The sequence below is a fragment of the Limulus polyphemus genome, unplaced genomic scaffold (genome assembly GCF_000517525.1).
Source record: "Limulus polyphemus unplaced genomic scaffold, Limulus_polyphemus-2.1.2 Scaffold2203, whole genome shotgun sequence".
In the NCBI taxonomy this organism is placed as follows: Eukaryota; Metazoa; Arthropoda; class Merostomata; order Xiphosura; family Limulidae; genus Limulus; species Limulus polyphemus.
The window spans coordinates 19,952-39,691 of record NW_013667813.1 but is presented as its reverse complement, the minus strand read 5'-3'; the positions used below and the strand labels follow the sequence as shown (position 1 = coordinate 39,691).

The 19,740-nt window shown below is 36.2% G+C and overlaps 1 protein-coding gene across 1 annotated transcript in view; it reads right to left on the bottom strand.

Annotated features, from left to right (window-relative positions):
• The window catches only part of LOC106466243 (PDZ domain-containing protein 8-like), a gene marked incomplete at its 3' end in the record, with an annotated part of 176,655 nt that extends 157,261 nt beyond the window's left edge, over positions 1-19,394 (bottom strand). The window contains exons 1-2 of the mRNA XM_022394222.1: positions 19,311-19,394; positions 10,112-10,313 (exon numbers count right to left, since the gene is read on the bottom strand). The remainder of the gene's footprint in view (positions 1-10,111; positions 10,314-19,310) is intronic.
• Positions 19,395-19,740: the final 346 nt, after the last annotated feature.

Sequence of the window (19,740 nt, the reverse complement as noted above, 5' to 3'; positions counted from 1 at the left end):
CAAGATGATGCATGTGGATTATCATAATTTGAATAATAAGTATAATTTGGATGGGAATAACCTTAATTGAAATCTCACAAATTGTTTTCTCTCGAAAAAATAAGTTACGGAGGATCTGATTGACACATTTAAGATTTTAAATGGAATTGATGGTGTTGATGCATCATCTTTTTATATATTTAAGAGTGAGAATAGCAAGACTAGGGGCAACAAATATAAATTGTTGACAAGGTAGGAGTCAGCATCAGCTAACACAGTTATATTTTACCAACAGGGTGGTTGGCCTCTGTAATGGAATGCTTTCAGATGTTGTAGAGGCAGTAAATTTAAGTGAGTTTAAGAAAAGGCTTTATAAGTATATGAATAATAAGGGCTGGCTTTAAGAGTTTTTTGTAATTATTTTAATTTAGTTTATAGGATGGAACAGCCACGATGGACCAATAGGTCCCATATTGTCCCAAAATATTATTAAGTTATGATGTCATTGTGTAGTATTGTTGACAGCTTAACTTTGAGAATTGTAACAACTACAGAGAATGCACTTGAATCTTCATTAAATTTGAAATTGTTGAAATTATAAATAAATGTGCCAGGAAAACAGTCACAATCTCTTTTCCATTTTATATTTGAACAAGTGTAAAATAAAAATGTGAACTGACCTTGTTGCTAGTACATGATCAATACATAACATTACATGACTGTTGAGAAAGCTAAACAAATTGCTGAGGTTGCCTAAATTCATCATTCACTGTGGCTGTAAGTTCGAGGACATTTGCTATCACTCTACACATTTTGAACTCAACCACCTTCTATAACAAATGAAGTATTCCAATCAAAGATCAAATTAAATGATATTATTTAAAGGTTTCATTCGTAAAGAGAACAATATTCAATTCGGTTGCCTAACATTTTTTTTGTAATTGGCTTTTTTTTTAAATGCTCCAAATTGTATCTTTATTGCATACATAATGATCAGCTTTCCAACATTAAAAAAAGAAAAAGGAATGACAACTTTAAATGCATTATGGTAAAGAATACCCAGACCATGCTGATTGAATTATTTTAAATTTATCACCTTCCTGACTCGAGACACTTGGACTTTCAGTTAGTTTTTCTCATTCAGAAGCAATCCATCCAATTAGCAATCATATTTGTCAAGCCACAACTAACTTTAAGGTAAGTTCTTGGAACTATGTATATTCATAAATAACAGGACTGTCAAATGATGAAATGGAATGTTCCATAGCTATCCAATAGGTTAGTTATTTTTTACATACTTGTATATACCTGTTTACCACTTTCAACTCATAGTGACATCTCCAATCATGACATGCTCAATTCAAGCAATTGAAAAAAACCCTCCTATTGGAAAGTAATGGCATATTCCCAATTTTCAATTGTTCTATTGTCATGCTCTCTTCGGCAACTTCCCTAGACACTGAGCTAATACACAGTTCAGTACTATCGTATTTTCACATAAACAGCCAGTCCCCTAGTATACCCTGCACCTGAGGATAAAAGTGTTCTAAGAAACTTTGAGGCACGTATTACCTGCACTCATGTATACTCCAAAAGCCAGCAACACAGACAAAACAAGAAAAATTAAAGAATCCTCTTATATTATGGTAACACAATAAAACCATAACTAAACAGAGATCCCCTGTGGTTATGTCACGTGGTGAAGCCAATCACAATTTAAAGGTTTTGGTAATGCTATGGGACACACTGAAAATGTAACCTACTCATCTTGGAATATGTCAGCAATTAATTAATTTTAAATTGTAATCTATTCAAATATTAATCAATCAGTCAAAAGTATTCGTATTTATACTTGTTCTTTGACTAGAGAATAACTGGTATTGCTAGCAGACTTACTTATTGTCCAATTGATGAATCGTTCCAAGTGTTGAACAAGAACAACATAAACAAATATTGGGAATAGAAAATTTCAGTTTTAAAAACAAACAAAAATATTGCATTACTTGCACACAAGTATACCTCACAGTTGGCATTTTTGAAAACTAATTTAACATATAACCCTCGCGTTACTTGCATGAAAATATGGTAACTAAAAGCCACAGGGCATTTCATCCCAAGAACTACATGGGAAAAGTCTGCATAGATCTTTGTCAAACACTCAGTGTGTATTAGCTCTATGCATAGGGTGCTGTCAAGGACCATTTGCTAATGTATGGTCCCTAAAGAAATGGGTGTGCTTTGCAATGTGCAGGGCACTGTTTTTTAATGTTTCTTTCATTCAGTGTATCAACTTATGTAAATAAATGAGAAACAGACCAAGATTGTTTAACTGAAGATATTTTTATTCTATGGTGAATAATGTTTCATGTTGAAAGAAAAAGTAAAAAGTTACTGTAAGCATACTTACAAATCAGAAGATTGTTGTTGTGAATAAAGTGGGTTGGGTGGCATTATTATTAATTTCTGGGCAATCCGTTTTCCATGATCAGGAAATTCAACAAATTCTACTGATTCCAATTGCCTAACTGATTAACAGTAAAACACTGAATAACATAAAATAATAACTTTAAATGAACCCAAAATAATGATTTAAAAACACTAATAATAATGCAATTCTCTTGATTGTCTCTCTGACACATTTTCCACATCTGTTTCATAACTTAATTTCATCAGGCATAGAAGGAAAGGCCAACCATTGGCTGCTTATATCCCTGGAGAAAAGGAGGAGCTACCTAACATCTATGGGCTCTTTGGCTTACTACTGTCCATACCAGACCAGCTCTTATGAGGCAGAGATTCAGCAAGATGAAGATGATCTTGTCTGGGAGTTCATAGAATCACTGATCAGCTTCTGGTCATGCACCACTCACCTTCATTAAGTGACTTTGATCCCATAACAGCTATCCATCTTTGGGACTTAGGATCATTTCACACAAGGATACCAAATGCTGTGAGGGTCCAGCTTAAGAAGCAGGTGAAGGAGAATTTACGAAGAAGGAAATAAAGGAAAAATCGAAGAAATGGATTTTGGGACATCATCAAACACTGACAATGATGCATATTAGCTTTCCTTTCATGACTAATTTTAACTAGGAAAGTACACTAATTTAAATTTAACTCATCACCACCTAAGACATTTTAGAGCTATTTTAATTTCCTATGTTGCTAATTTGAGGATATTGCTCATTACAAATTCAAATTCATGGACAAATTCAGGATATGAAAGAATTGATTGCTATAAAATTAGTGATAATTTAAATTGTATGATTTTCCCATCTCTCCATCAACAGTGTTTGCTATTTTACTGACACATGTGTCAGCAAGATGGTAATGGGTTATACAGGAACAAGAATAGATTACACTAGCAGTGATGCAAGGATTTTCTTTCATTATTTATTCTGATTATTAACCCTATTACCAGGGTTATCCTATCCTGTGCACGGCACATGGTTTTAGTGTCTTACATTCAAAAATTTTATAAAACTATTTTTTGTTTGTTATACCAATTAGTATAGCATAAAATCCATATTTTAATAGTATATAACTTTTAAGTTCTTAATTCTATAAGGCAATATTTTAAACAATCCTGAATTTCCCCTAGTGTGACACACATGACACATTTTCTGTAGGTATCGTCTCATCTCTATTTTATTCCCCACCCCTCCAGTAACTACAAAATTAAATGTACATTACTCACTATAACATCGTCATTGCTAAAACCATAATTATTATACCAATCAATATTGTTTGGTTACAAAGCCATCATATAGAAAATCAAACCTCTCCTGCCACACCCGCCCATCACCTCCTCTCTTTCAGGATTTGTTAATAGTTCTCTCTTACGTTTAATTATATATTACCAATAACCAATAGAAAGCCAAGGTTTTTATCTAGTTTTGTTGGTTGGTTGTTTGGCATTTTGTGGCACAAAGCAACTAGGCTATCTGCACCGAACAACTGGTAAAAACTGTAAAATATTAAAATATTTATGAAATGTAAAAATAAATCAAGTTAAATCTAAACAATGTCCAAAATTCAGAAAAAAAAAGATTTAAATAGAATTAAAAAGGCCAATGGCACATAAAAATTTAAAAATACAATCAAGTTGGACAGTGTCACCATCACCAATGACACCATCCAATATCAGGGCTAAACTCTTAGAAAACACATCTAAAATGGTGCAATCACTCAGAGTCATAACAACAGCATGACAGTAAAATGTGGGTTACTGTGACTTGAGTGTCACAAAGGCCACAAAATGGTGGAACAGTCCTGGATAAAAGAAAACAATGAGTTAAAAACTGTGACCAATGCATAGCCAGGCCAGGTCAACTTCCTCCATTCGATCCTTACGGAAACAAGACGACCAAAGAACGATAGAAGGTTTGATCTGGAAAAGCTTGTTATGATGTTGCTCACTCCAAGTCAACTGCCAACTGGCACAAAGCCGAGCCTTCAATACAGGACCATAGTCCACATATGGGATAGACAAAGCTGTTATGGCACCAGAGCAGACAGACTTAGCTGCACTGTCAGCTAGCTCATTCCCCCAAATACCATCATGGCCAGGTATCCAGAAAAACTGGATACTAATGGAAGATAGAGAAAAATAGGCCAGACATTATTGAATATCAACAAGAACAGAGTGAGAACTAACAATTCAAGGGCCAGTAGAGAGCTAAGAGAGTCAGTGTACTGCCAGCTTCTACATGCTCCAGGGCAAGAGAAATGGCATACAACTCAGCAGTGAATACAGACACTGTAGAGAGGATCCTGCGAGCAACTTCCGAGCCACAACAAACCACAAGAGAGCCTACAGAGTCACCTGATTTTGAACCATTTGTGTAAATGGGAATAGAAGGATGGTTCAAAAGATGTTCTGTAAAGAGAAGATGATACTTCCAATCGAGATGACTCAAGGAAAAGGTCACATTTGGGAATGGTAATAAGCCATGGTGGAATGGGCTGATCATTGGGGACAGCAACGTCATCCAATGACAGACCCAATTCATCCAGTTGCACCTGGATAAGAAGGCCAAAATAAAAAATTGCAGACTGTGCATTCTGAAAAAGCATGGCCCACTGAGGAAGAAAGACACAACCCAAGGTGGGATACTGTGGTAAGTATCCAAGCTTGGTAGCATGCTGTAGAGATAGTAGCAAACAGAAGAGGTGAAGAGGAGGTTTGTGGGACTTGGTGTACAAATTCTGGACTGGAGAAGAGCAGAAAGCCTCTGTGCAGAGCCGAACCCCATATGGTGAATGGGGTCCAGCATCTTCAAGGCCGAGGCCCTGGCAGAACCACAGACCAGAGACCCATAGTCCAGTTTGGATCAAACGAGGGCATGATAGATCTTGAACATAGAACAATGGTCTGCTCCACAAGAAGTGGAAGAGAGGACATGGAGGATGTTCAGTGCCCTTGTACATTTGACACATAGCTGCTTTATGTGAGGAATGAAAGTAAGCTTATGGTCAAAGAACTTTGCCTCAGGAATCACAAGAAGAATAACATCACTGAGACAGAGCTCGAGATTGGAGTGTAGGCCCTGCTGGTAGTAAAAAGCATGCAAACAATTATAGAAAAAGAAAAAGTAAAACCATATGTTGTAGTCCACTTCAACAAGCGATTAAGAGCAGTCTGAAGCTGTCATTCAATGAACCTTATGTTCAAAAACCCGCACGAGATGTGGAAGTCAACAACATAGAGCACGTTTGCAACAGTAGGAGGAAGTTGTATAGTAATAGCATTAATCTTGATAATGATAAAGTGTGACACTCAAGACACAGCCCTGAGAAACTCCAACTTCCTGTGTAAAAGAACGGGGAAGAGTTGAACCCACGTGGACTTGGAATCTCCTGTCCAGTAAAAATTTCTGAATAAAAATAGGTAAATGGCCACACAACCCATATGAGTGGCGGTCCCACAAAATGCCATACCTCCACATAATGTTGTAAGTCTTCTCAAGGTCAAAGAACATGGAAACAAGATGTTCTCTCTTGAGGAAGGCTTCCCTGATCGAGGTTTCAAGTGAAATCATCAGGTGGTTCCATGGTGGAGCACTTTTGACACTGATTCAATGAACCAAACAAGATGAGCATTAACCATTCTCTCTAAGACCTAACAGAGACAGCTAGTCAAAGCAATTGCACAATAATTAGAAGGAATCTTGGGATTCTTCCCAGGCTTAGGGAAAGGAAAGACAATAGCCTGGCACCAAGCATCAGGAAAAACATTCTCCTGCCAGATCCAGTTAAAAACAACCAGAAGAACAGAAAGAGAGGCAGTGAACATCATCATAGAAAGGAAACCTCGACAGTTCCACTGTATCAAAGTGGTTATCTTTTACTTTGGTGGAGAAGAACTGGGCAGAGAACCCTTCTGTTTACAACCATGCAATTTTTCTTTACTAGAAGGAGACCTGTCAACCTCCATGGATCCTGCCCTTGGTTGAGTGATTGAGGGTATGAATGAAAAATATTTCTGCATCTCGATGCTGAAGAAGATGGACCCGAGCAAAGGAGGTGGACCTGGGCAGTTACTGGAAGGAATGGTGGGGACAGAGATGGGAGATGACATTGACTTCTCAACTCAGTTATCCATTGAGGGCAAAAATATTCTTCACATGATGCGAAAAAGACTCTGACAGAAGTATGCTGAAGAAGATGGACCCGAGCAAAGGAGGTGGACCTGGGCAGTTACTGGAAGGAATGGTGGGGACAGAGATAGGAGATGACATTGACTTCTCAACTCAGTTATCCATTGAGGGCAAAAATATTCTTCACATGATGCGAAAAAGACTCTGACAGAGGTATGGAAAGGTCTGTCTGCACACCCACTGTAAGGGTGGAACCAAATGCTGCTGCATATGTCCATGATAGAGTCAGGGACGACAAGTTTAGAGCCTCCAGATGTTGTTAACCATTTTTAAATGCTGTACCTCTTCCACCCACTTAGGGAAAGATCTATAGTAAGAGGAAAGGAACCACTGCAATTAACAGAGTGAGGGTCCAGTTCGCACTTGTAAGTATTCTGGTCTTTGACAACACAATGAGCACATGTCACAGAACCACAACAAGATGCCTTCAAATGACCAAGCCGCTGACACTGGAAACATCTGAGAGGGTTGGGAATATATATGGCCATATCTAACAGTTCAAATAATCTGCCTTCACAGCGGCAGGTGGTCATGGTGATTTAAACATCAAAATAACAACATTGGTAGACAGCATAATTCCCTCTTTACAAGTGGAGATACATCACACTGTAGAAACTCCTTGCTGGAGAAACCAGCGAGGATCTCAGACTTAGGATGTTCTTCATATTCCTCTCAACAATAACTCTTTGTGAGGAACTCAAAGTAGCATGGGGAGTAACCTCAATGGGTATATCCCCAATGGCCTTTGAGTTCATGAGAAGTTCACTGTGTTTTGATGTAGATATTTCCATCAAGATGTCCCCAGAATGTAGCTTCTTAACTGTCTTTGGAGATACAGCAAGCCCCTTTAATCCCTTCTGAATAAAAAAAGGGAAACATTTCCCCTAAAGGTTTGTCTGACAAGGAATGTAAGATCAAAAAACAAGGTACAGGTTCAGAGTGGGTTGAAGATTGCTGGTCAGAGTCTTCAAGATGTGGTCATTTACCAATTAGCTGTTTTTTTTCCTATTATATTTTTTTAGGATTTGGAGGATCCATAATATAAGAAGAAAGATTCAGTGGCCACTGACCCCAACCACCATGAGGTACTATGAGGGGAAGCACTACAATGCCCAACAAGGACACTGCAGCAACACCAGGGCTTCATGAGCACTATACCCAAACACCAACATCAGACACAATGTCCACAACACCTGTTGAGAATGCCCAACACTGGTACTCAGTTCACCCTAGCCCAACAGGACCAGCCATTTGACCCTGAGGGGGCCACCTATCTACAAGAATTCAAGGCCAGTGTAGGGTTAAGTGTCGTCAATAGTTGACAGCAAAAAAAAAAATAATAATAATTTGTAAGTACTTTATTTCTTGTTTTTGATGTTTATTCTTTATTTATTTATTATTATAAAAATAACTAAAAGGTAAAAATAGGAATCTCTAGGTTAGTTAATGTTAGATTATGTAAAATAAGTAATAATAATAATAATATAATAAAAATATTTTATGAGGTACACACATAACAGCTAGGAATAGCTCATGGGTAAGGTAATTCAATAGCATGAGCTGCAGATTTCCCAAGTGATTTACAACTTATATTGGCACAAATAGTAGTTAGACATTGTTCAAAGGGCAATCACAAAAACAATAAAATTTAATTACAAAGAAATGTATACCATTACAAGTTTAAAGCTACTTAAGATAAACAAATGTAGTTTCATGTTATATTTTAAGTCATTCTAGAAAGAAAAAGGGTAATTCAAATTTATTTCAATTTTTTTGGTGGTTACAGGATTGGTCAAATTGACCAACCGCATACAGAGTTAGGGTAGAGAAAATAACAGATAAAATATTAAGTTGTACTGAAAACAAACATTTAAATGTATTTAGGAGGTTTAAGAGATTACACAAATGAAATTGAGATTTTTGAGATGAAAAAAAGTATTTTTAATCTTAACATGAAAATCACTTTTGACTATTCAAAACAAATACTTGATATATGCAAAGACAAATATTTTAGTTTATTTAAAATACTTCACAAAAAATATGATGGTCAAATTGGCCAAGCCTGTGTTGAGAGAGTTAAAGGACACTACTTTAAAGAGGGACAAAAATAGATGACATTTGCAGTGATGTACAGATTTTTTTCCTTCTTTATTTTGATTATTAAAGGACACTACTTTAAAGGAGAACAAAAGTTAATATATGATCAGCACAAGTTGTTGCAATGGTACAAAAAATGAAGGGGTATAATAGATTGGTGTGCTGTTGAAAATTTAAGCAATGCTTAGAGAGCAAATCAAGGTTGAGATAACTTTGGGTGAGAGAAGGTAGTCCCATGTCAGAGTTACTGTTGTACCATGCTTTAGAGAGTAATTAAAGATCATATATGAAATAAAAATCATTTAAGTGGTCTGAAAAAAATTAAATGGTCTGACTAGTGTTTTTTGTCATTTTTTTCATGAAATATGAGTTCACAACAAAATAAATTGAGATATGTTGATATTTTTAGTTTCAATTTACACAACATCTGCTATTTAATTCAATGATTTTTCTGATAACCTCCACTATAAGTACATTTTACAATGAGCTATTGGATTGGCCCCTAAAACTGTTTGCAAGCCCCTAAAAATGCATGTTTTGGGGATCTGGTTGGCTCCCTAAAAAAATAATTAAGCGTGATATATTCTGAAGATGATATGGCAAGAAAACAAAAGTTTAGAATTTAAAAACAGGAGTTACGCTTTGGTAAACCAGTTTAATTTTCTAACAAGGTCATTGGTTTACATAATTAGTTGCCTTTGGTATTAGCAGAAACTAGATTTTACAGATAGGAATTGAAGCTTTCTCAAGGATAGGTGTGCAAGAATAGCCTTGAAGGTTTAAATAGGCCCTTTTTATTTATATATATTTACTAAACTGTCAATATCATATGCTCTGTACTTTAGCACCTAGTGAGTAAGTTCCAGTTCTAATGTTTCTGAGCTCCATACTAAAAATAACATTATTAGTATACTTTATTATATTATTATTTATTCTTTGGGTAAAAGAAAAAATAACCTAAGTTAGCAGAGAACAGGAACAAAACAACAAGAAAAATACAGCTTCTTTAGTTATTCTTTTCCAGTTATGTTTACTATGCAAAAAACTTAAAATTTTAAAATGTGTGAAACTAGAAAGCACTTTCACTTACTGTTATTTGAAGATGTTAAAAATAAACAAGAAAGCCTATGTAAACATACATTCACTGTGGTAAGTAAAAGACAACAAAAAATACTATATATACATCGTTATTTGAAAAAGATATTAAGGTCAGTGATTTCAAATAAAATAAACAGATAAATTTTGTCTATTATTACCACAATTTCTTCTCAGCCCTCATTTCATATTTAATGATACAAGGCAACATTTTTTGTGTCAACCCCAGATAAAAAATATTTTTGAAAACATGTCATTATATTTAAAATCATTTAACGTACCTTTGGAAGTTCACACGATATCGATTCTGAAACAACTGGGGGAACTACAGGTGGCTGCTTAAAGAAGATGTAGGCCTGAATGAGAAGAGTTCCAAGTACACCGATTAACACGCATACTATAGCTAGTAGTAACAATAGCATTTTTATTTCCAAAGAAGTTTCATTAACAGGTTTTTTTGGTTATCTCAGAAGAATCATTTTTCTGTAAACGAGAAAAAAATTAACATTATTAATTTATTGTATATTTAAGTAACATATATGTTTAACAACAAAAGTCATCTTTTTTCAACCTCTTTCTAAGAAAGTATTTCTTTTAGCTATATGAATGTACAGATCATTAAAAATTAGATTACTAATACCAACAGAAAACTTCATGAAAAATCTCAGTTCAATAAAACAAAATTTCTTTTCTTCGAAAGTGGATGTAAATAATAATTACATACCTAGCAAGATTACTAACCTAAAGTTATAATTTTCCTACACTGAAAATACATTTCCAATACTTATTTACCTCACACAAACAGCTATTCTCTTTCAGTACTGTCCTCAGTACACACAAAAAATTTTTTTTTCACATATGCCACAAGCTTTTTATCTCCCCTTCATTGGAATTGACTGATTTCAATGAGTCCCTCATGCAAGTCATTATGCCTCAACCCTCCACCAATAAGAGTGCGACATATTCTCATGACACATGTGACTCCCTCTACTCAATTCTACCTATCACTTCAAGTTTCGGCAGAAGATGGAAGCATCAGTTTTCAGTGGGGAGGAAGGGTGGGAAGTGTGAACAGAGGTAAGTACCTATCGGATATACATTTTCAGTATAGGAAAATTATAACTTCTGATACAGTACATTACCTCCGCTCAAATAAATAGCACACTGAATAGGTGGAGGGATGGTGCAAGGAAAAGAAAGAAAAATCTTTGAAAGTTTCCAAAAGACAATCAAGATAAGAAAGTTAGATTTTGAGATCTGATGTGGGGAACTGCACCACTTCTGAACCAGGTATACTATTTGCCCATTGTAGAAAGATGTCACATACATGGGTGGAAAACAGAAAAGCACAACCAAGTGAGAGAGAAATTGTTCTGAACCATGCAATATTTATGAAACTCAATCCCAGAAATTACAAAATTGGAAAGGATGTGACCCTAGGTGTATAGTGGCTAGGGCACAATGGACCGTACAAGGCAAGTCAACAACATCCAAAACCCATGTCACTGGGAACCAACATCCACGTGAGGTAGGATGAGGATCATACCATCAGTAAATGAACTACAATGCAAAACCCAGCCACCTGTTACAGACACCATATGGGGGTATGAAAGACGATCATAGTGGTGACAAGTCAACTACAATCAAAAACCCAGGCCACCGAGAACCAACATCCATGTGGGGGTAGGAAAGAGGTTCATATTGGTGGCAAGTCAACTACAACCAAAAACCCAGCCATCTGGCAGGGGTAGGAAAGAGGATAATACCGTCTCCACCTCAAGTTCATGAGACTGGTGGGAATCTAGTACTCCCCGACTCATGAATGGGACACATGTAAGTATAATAAACTGATAGATCGATCCAGGAACCCAACATCCAGCATTGAAAAGATGTCTATATAATGTAAACCATCTCCCTCAAAAATGAAATTCACCACCCAAAGCACATTAACATCCTCAAAACAAAAAACATTGAGGTATAGGAGAAGGGAAAGAACCATAATATGTGCACTTACCTCCATTGTGACCCACAACACTGATGGAGTATAAATGAGGGTGGAATATAGACAACTGTAATACATGTGTGAGGACTTATGTTGATTTATTCTACTCTAAATCCAAAACCCAGCCACTGGGAACAAACATCCATGTAGGGGTAGGATACAGAATTCCAATCGAAGGGGTGAACTGCAATTTTGACATCTCACTCCCATTTGTCTTTATGTTTCATATTGGAGGATATCACATCATCTTCATCAGCAGAACACCACTGCCCTACTTTCATTGTATATTCTGTTTGTAATTCATTAACCCATTCAGTGACATGGAACTGAAAAGTGGTAAGAACTCTCAAACTCCACTAGAAGAAAAGGGGGATAAAATGCGGTGAAGAGTCCAGAGAAATGACAACACCTAAGACAGTGCAATGGGTGACCAAGAAACCCAATTTTAAAAAGCGGTCTATACCAATTTATTCAAAGCATGGCAAAGATGGGCAGCTATCCCCTTCTGCTTTACCCATGTAGTCCATGTGTGAAAGGATAAACCTACAAGCATTCTTGTGGGACACCCCATCTCTGCAGTGTGCATTGCGTGGCCATGGAATTATAATATGCAAATCAACATGGCTTGACAGTGCGAATTTTAATACATAAAGAATACCTGGTCAGGCACCACTCGGCACAGTGTAGGATCCAAACAATGAACATTAATAAAAGGGAAAAGGGCCCCTGAAAAGGAAAAAGAAGAAAAAATAACTTACCCAGTCAGAGTCTCATTTAATTCAGATATTCTAGAATGGCTACAGGCCAAATATGATAACCCAAAGAGGACGAAAACTGCAATCTGATGCAAATAGTGAGAGATAAACGTGTCATGGGTAGTCCACATGCCCGACTGAAGAAGTACCTCCCAAGGAAGACGAAGATGAAATGTTAATGGAAAGGTAAGGTGTCAAATTGGGTAAGAAGACACTCGGAACAAATTATGGGAGGAAGACGAGGAAGAGCAAGAAGCCAATCAAATGAAGAACCGAACCAATTCACTAAGGAGGAAGGAAATCGAACATGAGACAATTTCCAAGGGAGAAAGAGGTGGGAACAGACACTACAGAAGGTGACATATAGAGAAAAGCACATACAGGACATAGAAGTCTCTATGGATCAGGACGAGAATGAAGGTGTGAAACAGTAAGAAGGGAAAGTGGCTAAATGGAGAAGTTATCCTCAAGAGCCACCAAAGTTTTAGGGAGGAAAATGATCTGCAGAAAGGAGAAGATATGTAGAAAGAAAAAGAGTATGTGAAACATTGATAGCAAATAAAGTGACATCCATAGGCAAATAGAAGGAAGGAAGGAAGAAATAAGAGAAGGTGAAACAAGAAGCACTGGGAGAGTGAATCGAACAAAAGCAAAGTGAAGCAGTGCAGAACCACATTATTATACCCATCTGGAAAGGCAGCCCATCATGGCACACAACAAATCTGGAAGGAACACATCCACATGGAAAGTGTATAAAAGGTAAATACCTGCAAGATCTGTAAAAACGAACAATGTGGGACAGGCCATCCAAAAGTCAGAGACCAAGAAGACAGAAGACCCCCAATCCAAAAATCATGAGAGGAAATCCACATGACAAAGAACAGTGGGTTGATCAGGGGAAAACCTTGGACCGAGAAACCAACAATGGAAAAATTCCAATCGAGTTGAGAAAGGAAGGGCGAAGGAAACGAGTCAGAAAGGAGGCTAACCATCAGACAAAGCCAGATCATTTTGCCAATGACCAGAGGAAAGCCATGCATGAAGATAGTGGACAAGAAGGTCTGGATGAAACACTGGTGACCGAAGGTGGCGAAAAAGGGACGGAGACAGAAAAGGAAAACAAAAGGATTGAGAGACCACTCCGTCGGATAAATGTTGTCTTGACAAGAATCCCATCCATGACAAGAGTGAAAGTACCAGGAACATGACACACAATGATAGGATTATCGAGCGTATGGGCCCAAAAAGAAGATCCAACATATGAATACAGAGTGATGGAGAAAGGGTGCCACCCTAGTGATTTAGATAAGCAACCACTGAAGAAAAGTCAGAATGGATCATTACCATAGAATTTCTAGTCAGATGGAGAAAATGAACCAAAATATGACCTACAGCAGGAAGCTCCATGAGAATGATAGGTTAAGACCTATCAGCCACATACCAAAAACCTGAATCTACCAGTTGATCAATGCATGCCCCCCATCCTCTAATGGATGCATCCATGAAATGTTGAAAACCGGAGGAGGAGGAGGAAGTGGGAAACCCGCTGATGAGCGAGTCACATCTAACCACCAATGCTGATTGACAACAAGGATAGGAGGAAGGGTAATAAGAGCTGACAAAGGATCCCTGCAAAATTCTACTGGTCATGAAAATCCCACAAAAGAGCCAGCATATGAGCCTGACTTAAGGGGATAAGGGCTACCATGGAAGATCGCATCCCAAATACAACATAACTTTGCAAGCTGTAATCTAACTGAAAACCCATTGAACAAAGTCAAAAAGGAGAAGGGCAGGCCTGACTGAAATATGTGTAGAAGAAAAACACCCTAATGTACAAAATATTGGATAGGTAGCAGTAAGGACTTCATCAACTTGATTAACACCCCATTAGAGCGGTCTCCAGGAGCAGCTGATAAAGGTAACAGGCAGACTCCTGTTTCGAATGAGTGAATGGTAGCCAGTCAACCAAAAAAAGAGGAAAGTGCAACATGAGAGCATATAAGTGATGAATGAATGCTCTGAATGCCCGACAAAACATATAGGGCTGAAGCAAGTACGAAGGGCAGTATGCGAAACAGAGAAACCACATCGAGGAGAATAAACTGAAGAGAAAGTCATGAGTGATGAAATATTGGGATATGCAAATAAGCATTCACAACATTCCTCTTTGTCATGGTAAACCTGTAGAAAAAGCCCACCTAAAGGTGAGAAACTACTCCAAAGTTAAAATGGGGCAGAATGAAAACTAGAATGAGATGGGATAGTCTCTGGTTTTGTGCAAGGACAACAAAGAGCCTGGAATAAAAGCCGGGAGAAATATGATGAACAGGCCTGTAAAGACAGAAAATCTTGTACCGCCTCGGACAGACGCAGTCTGGTGGCAGGATCCCAAGTCATGGGGAAGGAAAATGGTACCAGGAATAAAGGAGGTGGGGAAAGAAATAGTAGGACAAGTCTTTGTGATGAAACCCAAAGAGGCCATGGAACTATAGTGAAAGATTGCCAAAGGGTAACAATATAATATTGTCAAGCTCCCACTGGACTGGAACGCTCTGGTTAGTCTCCAGTACTTTTGGCAACATGCCCATCAATATTGAATAAAACAATGAGTTAAGAAACCCCTGAAAGGGGGACAGGGACAGGTAGTTGAGGACCAGAATGGGAAAGGAATAGGGACATATCATGGCTTCAACTGTGACAAACGTGCAACCAAAGAGGAAAGGGTCAAGTGTTGATGCACAGATTACACACAAGATTCCAAAGTCTCAGATACATAATTGAAGACATATCACCAAAGAAAAAATACAGAAATACTAAAAAGAAAGAGGCAGCAAACATAACCAGGACAAGGTCACATCTCAAACCAGAAAATCCCAACTACAGTGAAACCACATGTGCAAAGTGAGAGCCAAGGACAACAATTGAGCAAACATGGAGGTAATAAGATATGATAGAAAAATGTGGAATTGGATAAAACATAACATACCTGAGAACTCATGTGAAAAAATTCCATATTATGCCTAGCTGATTCTGCAGAAGCGGTAAGGAAAAACATGGCTAAAAAAAGGCTATCAAACTGTCATTGACCTGAACAGGTTTGGCTTGTTCAAGAGAATTAGTGAGGCAAGTTCAGGAGAAGAAGACTGACCCAAATAACAATCAATCTCCTGATGGATAATATCAGAGAAATCTAATGAAAGGTGGAGCCTGTGAAAATAGTCCTAGAGATATAACACCCAAAGTGGGAACATGAACCTCAGAATTCACTGTAGAAATATGTAAGCCAAACAAAAGTGTTTGACGTAAAATATGGATGTGTGAGAAAAATAAATAAATACTGGGAAATTAAAAGGTTCCTTGAATGTAAAAAAAAATAATAATGAAGAAACCCTAATTTGGAAATTAAACTATTAAAATCACAATTCACACAAAAAGCACTGAAAGAAAAAATGTCTAAACACAAATACTACCAAATGAGAAGCGATAGCTTGGTAGAATTGAATAGAGGGAATCACATGTGTCATCAGAATATGTTGCACTCTTATTGGTGAAGGGTTGATGCAAGATGATTTGCATGAGAGATGCATTGGAATCAGTCAGTTCCAATGGAGGGTATATAGAAGGCTTGGAGCAAGTGTAAAACTTTTGCATATAAAGGGCAGCAATAAACAAGAATAGCTATTTAAGTGTTTGTAGTTAAGCATAAAGCTACAGAAAGGGCTATCTGTGCTCTGCCCACCACAGGTATCGAAACCCAGTTTCTAGAATAGTAAGTCCACAGACGTACCACTGTGCCACTGGGCAGCTTATTTAAGTGAGGAGAGGTAATGTACCATATCGGAATACCACATTACCTAAAAACTAATAACCAGAAATAGCTGGAAAACACCATATCAATTAGTAAGTGAAAACCACTATTAACTCAGACATTCTAGATAGATTGTTAATACAATCTATAAAACAACTTTTGAAAATCATTTATAGCAAAGTTTATGATAACAGAATTTGATCACAGTAATTGTATCATACTTGATACATAAAATATTTTATCACAATTATTTATTTATAGCTAAAATTACAATAGCTTACTTTTTATGTGTAATGTATCATTTCAAACTCATATACAAAGTATAAAACAACTGGGCTGTGAGAACTTTCATACCAATTTTCATGTTAAAGAAAGTCTCGCTTCTAAGGATTATGAGATGGCTGAGTTACTAAATTCTACTTTTTCTTCAAGTTTTACTAACTGCAAAGCTTAAAGAATGATAAGGCTCTTGGGCCAGATAACATTTCCTCAAGGGATTTAAAAGAGGTTAAGGACTGGATAAGTGAGCCAAATGCTAATATTTTTTGTAACTCCTTAAAATATAATATTAAATATTCAAGACAGATATGTTCCTTATAGAAAAAATTATGTTGGTACAAGTTAAAGACCAGACTGGATCATAAGAGTATAAGGGATAAAATTACTGTGTGTAAATTGATAGCTATGATGGGAGATTTACAGGATTACAAAGATCAAGAGAATTGGTGAAACAGGAAGTTAAAAAATAGAAAAGGGCATACGAAAACTTTACTGGTTAAAAATGTAAAAATTAGAAGAACATCTTTAAATACATCGAGAGTACACAAAATATTTGAGTGGAAGTAGGTACTTTAGGGGTGACAAAAGAAGGCTCATTTCTAACGATTATGAGATGGCTTGGCTACTCATTTCTACTTTTGCATTTTTCAATTTTTACTGATGAAGATTTAAGTAGCATCCTTTACCCCAAACATTAATAAAGGCATTTAAAGAAAAGATAAAATAACTTAATTATGTTGAGACCTAGTTGTTGAAATGATATTATAAGTAGGTCAGTAGGGCTGAATGCTAGACTTAGGTGAATATGCAAGGATGAGCAGATTGGCTGGAAGGTAAAAGAAGACTTGGCATTTGATATGAAAAATGAAGAGAAAACCAGAGGCACAGAATCATGCTTAAAACAAAAGAACTCCAATAGTTTTCTGGACCAGTGTTCTCATGTCAAAACTGCATAGAAACAACCTTCACAAAAAATATTTATGTCACTAAAGACTGTGAAAGAGTGCATGACATACTCACACATCACACTTAAACTCCCCTAAATTTACTGAATCCACTACATCTAAAGGCAATCCATTTTAAAGGCCAAAAACACTGTTAGAAAAATAAAACGGTCCTAGCTCAAGAAAATTCCTACTTTGCCAAAATTTATATTTCTGTTCCATAGTTTTACCATTCTCATAATTAAGTAAAAAAAACAACAATACATTAAAACTATCAATTCCATAGTAGCCTTCATTCAAACCCTTTCTAATAATTCAGCATCTTTATTTTAAGGTAAGGGGCCCAAAACTGAACATAATACTTCAGGTGAGGCATAAAGTGACCTATACAATGAAATTACATTCTCTTGTCTTATATTCAATATTTCTATAAATACAACCTAAAATCCCATTTGATATTTTTCTTCCATAATGCTCTTAAGGTTATTCCCATTGAAATTATACTTATAATTCAAATTATGACAACCCCATGCATTACCTTGCATTTCCTGTAATTAAAATTTAAAAGCCATGGCCATTTAGCCTTCCAACTCGCAAAATACTATTAAAGTTAAAACTTTTTGCAATGCAACAGCATCTTCATCACAAACAGCAACACCTAAAATGTTATTATCACCAGCAAATTTAAGCAGCTTATTGCCTATTCTTTCATCTATGTCACTAATATAAATAAAAAGGAGCAAAGGTTCTAACACTGAGCCCTGATGCACTTTACTTGTGATGTTATTGTTAATCCAATTTAAGTGAACTCCATTTATAATAACTTTCTGCTTTCTTCTATCCACCTATTTTTCTTACTTCTATACAATGTGCCAACTTATCCCACACACACCTAGAAATAATTTTTAAATAACTTTGTTATGTAAAACCTTACTAAGTTCTTTCTGAAAATCCAGATATACCAAATATATAAACTTACCCTCATCTAAATAAACAGTAACCTATTGAAAGAATGCCAAAGGATTATCAAGATTTTCCCCTAGTGAAACATGACTATCCAACAAAATATTAATTGGTTAAGTGAGTTTGCAAAATATCTGTGGTTAGATTTTCAAAATCTTTGATGTAATACTAACACTAATAGAATTATCTTTATCACCTCCCTTAAGGCTTAAGTTAAACAGGTGCAACATTACTGTCATTAGTAGACCTCCAATCTTTTCACACCTGGCTATTATACAAGAAAAAATATTAGGAAGTAGCTCATGTATCCTATCTTTAACCATCTTCAAAACCTGTACCAGGAGCTTTATTATTCTTGAAAATTCTTGTTTTAACAATAACAAGCTCAGATTTAATATGATCATCTTGTTTCATCTCGTTTCCATCTACTGATCTAGCAACTGATTAGCATAATAATAATAATCTTATTAATAAGTTATCACACTGGTTGTACTGTGTAACATTAACAATAAACACCAAAACATCAAAGTAACTACTACGGTCCACTATTTCAGTATTTGTAACAGAATAATTTAAACTGAAGTGACTAAAGTCAGTAATCAATAAAACTCCACCATTTCATTTTCAGTAAAAGTTTCATAAAGGCTACGTAGACCAGTATAGTCTAAGAGCCAATATTTTAATGTCATTAAACCTACTAAATTTCTGACAAGTGTTAGACCAAACCTTAAAATTTTCCCATTTCGTATGAGCCCTCTCAGTCAATATACTATTGAAATACTATAACATTCGCTGGATACTGTGTATTCTATATATTCTATGTCTCAGTTATATATTGTAGATGGTGGTTCCCCACGCTGGTTAATAAATTATGATTTGATATTTTTTTTAGTTTTCGTATAGTCATTTTATTTCAATAATAATGATAGTATTTTACTAGTGTATTTTAATTTATTAAAATTATTAATGCCTTAACAAGACTGTATTACTCTATGAATAAAACTATTTTGTGAATGTGATTGGTGGAGTTTGTTATAAATAAGGGGTTCAAAATTTTGCGTAATTATTCAGCTAGTGATCCATTTAATTAAAGAAAACTGAGAGGAAAATCTTGTAGCAACAGCTTTTTTAGAGAAGAATCGAACTTTAATGGCAA